This window comes from Euphorbia lathyris, chromosome 3 (genome assembly GCF_963576675.1).
Source record: "Euphorbia lathyris chromosome 3, ddEupLath1.1, whole genome shotgun sequence".
In the NCBI taxonomy this organism is placed as follows: Eukaryota; Viridiplantae; Streptophyta; class Magnoliopsida; order Malpighiales; family Euphorbiaceae; genus Euphorbia; species Euphorbia lathyris.
In genome coordinates, this window is record NC_088912.1 from 63,529,841 (window position 1) to 63,535,840 (window position 6,000).

The window sequence follows — 6,000 nt, forward strand, 5'->3', positions numbered from 1 at the left end:
AACGCACGCTCGATGGCCGTAGGACGTGCGCGCCCCGGCGGCCGTTGGGCGAGCACCCACCGACGTCGGGCGAACGCCCAACGGCGGTTGGGCGCGCGCGCCCAACGTGAGGTTGGGCGGCCGCCCAACATGCCTTGGGCGGCCGCCCAACCCCCTTGGGCGACGCCCGATTCTTTTTGGGCGTCGCCCATTCCGCCGGGGATCCGTTTGCCTATAAAAGGCACGGATCCCCATGCAAAGAGAGGAGGAAGGAGGAGGATTTTTGGAGCTTTCTCACTCTAAACATTTTTAGAGAGAGGAAGTCAATTTTTTGGAGAAAATATTTTTTTTTCCAAAAAAATCCAAATTTTCCAAAGTTAAATTTTTACTAAAAAAAAAACACAAAAAACGGAAAATCACGACTCGTGGAATCAATCGGCTTCGTTTGTCAGATACCGAATTTAAGGTATTATCCGAGGACTAGACTCTTTTATTTTATTTAATTTATTCCTTTCCTTTATTTATTTTTATGTTATAGTTTTTTATTTATTTAGTTATTCTTTTATTTTATCACGTTTTATTTAATTTGGCATATTTATTTAATTTTCGTCTCGTGTTGAATAAAATTCGGTTTTGCTTTAAAATAAAAAACCTCGTTTTGATATCCCAATACGAATCGTGATCCGATAAAAAGGTAGTTCGGGTGTTAAAAACGTTGTAATTATAAGTTTTAATTTAAAAGAATTTCCGAATAATGTTTTAAAATAAAAACGTCGTTTTAGGAACTTCCGTTATTGACTATGATCCATTTTTGGGAGTTCGGAAATCCAAAACGATTGAATTAGACTTAATTTAAAGCTTTTGAATAAATCTGGAAACAGTTGGAGTAGTTCTGTAATTTTCCGTTTCTGTCACTAATTGCTGTTTACCGACGGATTTTCCGTCGGTAAATCTGCTGGAATGTAAAAAATGCTGTTTTGGTCCCTCCTTCTTAACTTTTGAGCTTTTGATCCTTTATATATATATGTATAGTTATGTAATATATGTTTTCAAATTATTTTTTTAGACATTTGGTATATATAATTATTTAGGATGTTTGTATATCATTTTTTATTTTATTTTTAAATATAAGTATATGTATATATATCTTTTCTTTTCTTCTTCCTTTACTTAAATGGTAATTAATCTCATTTTAAAAGAATATTTACTTGGGGTTTTGGGAGTGATTTATTAGTGGATAAATATGTATTATTTTTTACATTTAAAATTACATTAGTTATGTATATATATAGTTTTGGGATATTTGGGTTATATTAGTTATTATTAAAACTATTTTGGGAATAAATGTTATTTTCTTATCTAGGAGTTTTATTTACTATTTTCACATGTTTAAAGTATAAATGTATTATATTTAGTATTTTCATATATGTATTATATAACCTCTTTTCATTAACTTTCATTTCATGCTTCCTTTTTGGATTAAAATGTGTATATATATGCTTATATTATTTCCTTTGTTCTTTTGGGCCATTTAAGGGTCCATGTTTCAAATGGGCTTTATTTGGGAGTGAATTTTGGTTTAAATATGTTTATTATTGTAATTATGACTAGTAGAGAATCCATTAAGGAAAAGGGGAAAATAAATCACAAAAAGAGTTTTCAATTTAATTATTTAAATTAATGAATTTTTAGAGGTTCCTAATGTAAATAAATTGAGTTTTCTTGACATTTTAAATCGTTTCTCAAAACACCACGTTTTAAAACCTTAGTCCGTTCCAACGACGGATTAAGCGAACATTGTAATTAAAATCGTTTCTTTGTGAATAATAGAGTTTTGAATTGTTTTCTTAAAGGATTTGTACAAAATAAAATTGACTTGTATGTTTAACCACGTTTTCTTATTAAAGGTTTTTATCTCAACGTTTTCAAACACTCGAGTCGTTCCAACGGCGATTCGGGTGAACTTCATCAGACGGGGTTTTAAAGCGCACCTAAATCGTTCCAACGGCGAATAAGGTGCGAACCATGTAAATAAATTCGTTTTGGGGAAATAAGTTAGCATAGAATTAACACGCAACACGACATGTAAATCACGTTGTAACTAAATCACTTCTTTCTTCCCCCATCTCTTTGTATGTATATTGAACTGATGTAAATGGGTGATTCTTTACTAATGTGGCTTTTCAATAATATATGCTCAAAACGGTTTCTAAAAAGAGAAAGAAAAGGTTTCAAATGAATTTTAAACTTAAAGAAGTATACGATTAGTCCGTTATCGCCTAACATGCTGAGTAGGAGGCCGGTGGTTCATAACCGGGCGATGTCGGGGTGCCTAGTAGCCTTTCTCTGGAAAGGAGCTAGCCTTCTCGGCTCGTACCTAAGTTTCCCGAACCCACACCGGTCTCCCGCAAGGGATCGGTGTTCATTTTCCCATTCGTGGGTGGCGACTCTTCCATATCTCCGAGCTCCGGTCCTGCCGAGCAGTTTGATTCCACGATTGGTTGCTTTCGGCGCCAATCACCGCTTACGTCGCCATGAGGTTGTCCACCCCCCGGTCCGCCCGGGAGATTAGGTTGCGGCACCTCGTCTAACAAGTGGCGACTCTGCTGGGGAAGCGAGAAATTTGATTCCGGAAGGCGTGTATTAATCCCTTAATGGGGACGGATCGTATTATTTCTTTTCGTATGCATTCATGTGCATTATTGCAAACCTTTTGGGTAATTTCCGCGAAACCTCTAGCGAGAGTCCATTCGTCGCTCGAAAGAGGCTAGTGTAAGTTCCCCCTTATAGTAAGGCGCCAAAGGGTCCTCATCCATTCGTTAGGGGCGAATTTGTGCGGTCATGTGAGGTCCCGCGATCAGCCGTGTCAGCATATAGTAGCCTTAGAAGTTGCCATAGGATTACCCGTTACTATTTTTGGTGTGATAAATGAATCAGTTCGTGTTTTCAAATCGCCATGATACGTGTCTAAATCCTAAAGTATGTAAAGAAAATGAAACGATGCGTTAATATATACTCTTGAATCGGCGTACTAATTACCCTAAAACATCGAAACGATTTAAACTAAAGACGACTTAGTCATCTCGTATGAATGAACATGTGCGGCCCGCCTTGTCCCTTTCTGTGTCCCGACGAAGACACATGTTCAGGAAATGCGTTACGACGTAAGCACGTATTAGTATGCGTCGGTTTGGTGTTAAGGATAGTTACATTTCGATACAAAAGACTATATTAACAGTAGCCGTTATTCACATTCTTTAAATAGGTTGGGATAAAATGAAATTATGACGAAACGAAAACAAAGAACATTTCTGTTTCGAATGACCCTGTTGTAACGTAAAGAGTTTCGCAAACGTGGCCCGTCCCTTCCGAATAAAAGACGAGCTCTTACGTTATGCCTTGTGTCGTTCTTAAGAGAAATGGACGTATCCGCAAAAGTGACTAAGAAAATAAAAGAAAAAGGCAAAAATAAACTAAACGACCAAAATCATTCCGAATTTACGATATATGTCAATCCCGAGCGTAGTTAAAGAAAATAAACCAATGCCATTGAATGCGTGCCTCGAACGAGTGTATACCCCGTTTGAAATCACGAAGCCGAATTAAGCTAAACCATATAATTGCGCCATATGGACGAGACTGCGGGTTTTGACTAACGACTCGATCATTTCGACCGTTACCAAAACTGCAAGAAATATGGCCCGATGTACGTGTTTGCTTAAGTCGTGCCTAAAGGAAGGAGAACGGTGATATCCTCGCTTCAAATAAGCATGCGATTCAACGAAACGTTGATTTTCTATAACCACACTAAGATGATATATCCCGTGGATTGGGAAGAACAACGAACTGTTGCTAGCCGAAAGGTCACCGTGCGCTCAAATAAGACTCGTCGTCTTTTCACGTAGCTAAAATGAGTAAACGGATCCTCGACGCTAAGAACAAACGCGTTACACGATGAGTCCGTCCCCTAAAATAAAATCCAAAAGTGATTCCATCACTAAATAAACACGTGGTTACGTCTCTCGATAGATCCAAAAGATCCTGTTGTAATCCAAAAATCGAGACACGAACCCGCGCGAACAAAAGGGAACGAGTCATTGACAATAACGAACGATTGGACTAGAAGAATAACTCGTACCACGTCTAAAAACTGAGAGGCGCTCAAAGGGAGTCAAAACCCGAACTAATGCATCTCACGAAAGAACGAAAGAAGAGTTATTCCGAAAGGACAATCCAACTTGGTCGATTTCTTAGTCACTGAACGTTGATGCGTCAAAAACGAACTATGTTGTATGGTGAATGATTTACTTTTTCCTCAATAATCGACGGCATCACGCGTCCCTTGGACCGCAATGTGAGCCCCAAACCAAAATCCTAGGAAAGAGACTTGGACCATCGAGTGTGTGGAGGAATAAGGATGGAAGAGAGATGTTGTGATACGTGTAATTAGACTAACGTTTGTTCTTCTTATCTTATATATCCGTAAATAAATAAACGCACACACCACGAATCATGCATATAAAATCATGCATACATTCTAATGGATACCATTCGCACAGACGTCATCATTAAGCGATTATGGTACCGAGATAGCAGTCGGCTAGTTAGGCAGTTTGACCAGTTACAGATTGACAGTTCTGAATCGGCAGTTGTGGCTTCGGAATCATCTTCGTCCGAGTATACTCAGTCTTCAGCCAGTATGTCTGCGACCGACGAAAAAGTGGCCGGATTGGAAAACTCTGTGAACAACATTAATGAGCAGTTAGCGGTGATAGCGGCCCAGTTAGCTAAGCTGGCCATGAGAGATGATAAAAATGACAGTAAACACGCTGAGAATGAGGTGAACGATGGACCTCGCTTTGGGAATGAGGATGACTATCAAGATTATATCCGGAAGCAGCTTGAGAAAGAGAAAGCTAAGGAAGAGGAGTGGAAGCAACACATCACGCAGGAGGTGCAGGATCTACGTGGGGGAAGTTCCGGGAGTCAGGACTTTTATAACTTGAAGAATTGTTTATCGGCAACGGCTTTGCCTTTGAAATTCCGGCTCCCTGACATGAAAAAGTTCGATGGAACTGGGGATCCCACTGCCCACATGAATCAGTATGTCGCTGTAATGAAGCACATGATCCTGACTGAGGATCAAGTCCTGGGACTGTTTAACACTTACCTAGAGGGGGCTGCCCTCACGTGGTTTCATGCATTGCCGATGGTCACGAAGAGGGATTGGAAGGAATTAGCGAAGTCATTCATCGCTCAGTATAGCTTCAATACCATGCTTGAGGTCACTTTGAAAGAGCTAGAGAGCACTAAGCAGCAGACCGGGGAGTCATTTTCCGATTTTGTGAAAAGATGGAGGGCTAAGGCCACGGTCATGAAACAGAAGCCGCTTGAGCAAGATCAGATTCGAATGGTGGTTGGCAACACATTGCCGTATATCAAGAATGAGCTGCGGTATATGCCTTTTACCGACTTTAATCAGATGTACAGTTGTGCCTTGACCGTTGAGGGGGATGGAGAGCCGAAGAAAGCATATACCAAGTGGACAAAGTCTGGATATAGTGCCGGAGGGCCAAGTGCGAGTACAGACTCTGCTGCAGTAAAAGTGCTTGATCTTAATGCTATCGAAAAGAGGCGGTTCGCCAAGTTTGATCAGACTTACGCAAAGGTTTTTGAACGTTTGTAGAAAAAGGGATTGTTGAAAGCCCTTACCCCTTATAATAAAGCTCCACCCACTCCGCAGATACAAGCTAGGGGATACTGCGAATTCCACAGCAGTTATGGGCATACTATTGAGAACTGTGAGAGGTTGAAGCACGAAATCCAAGATTTAATCGAGGAGAAAAAGATAGCTGATCCTTCGTCAGCGAACCCTTCCACTAGGCGTAATCCATTGCCTAATCATAGGGTGAGCATGATCGGAGTTGGTTTGATAGAATGCGTAGTGATGGAATCCTTCGAGGAAAACGTAGAGGAGTTGCTGGATTCCGACGAAAGGGACAATGTAGGAAATGGTCTATA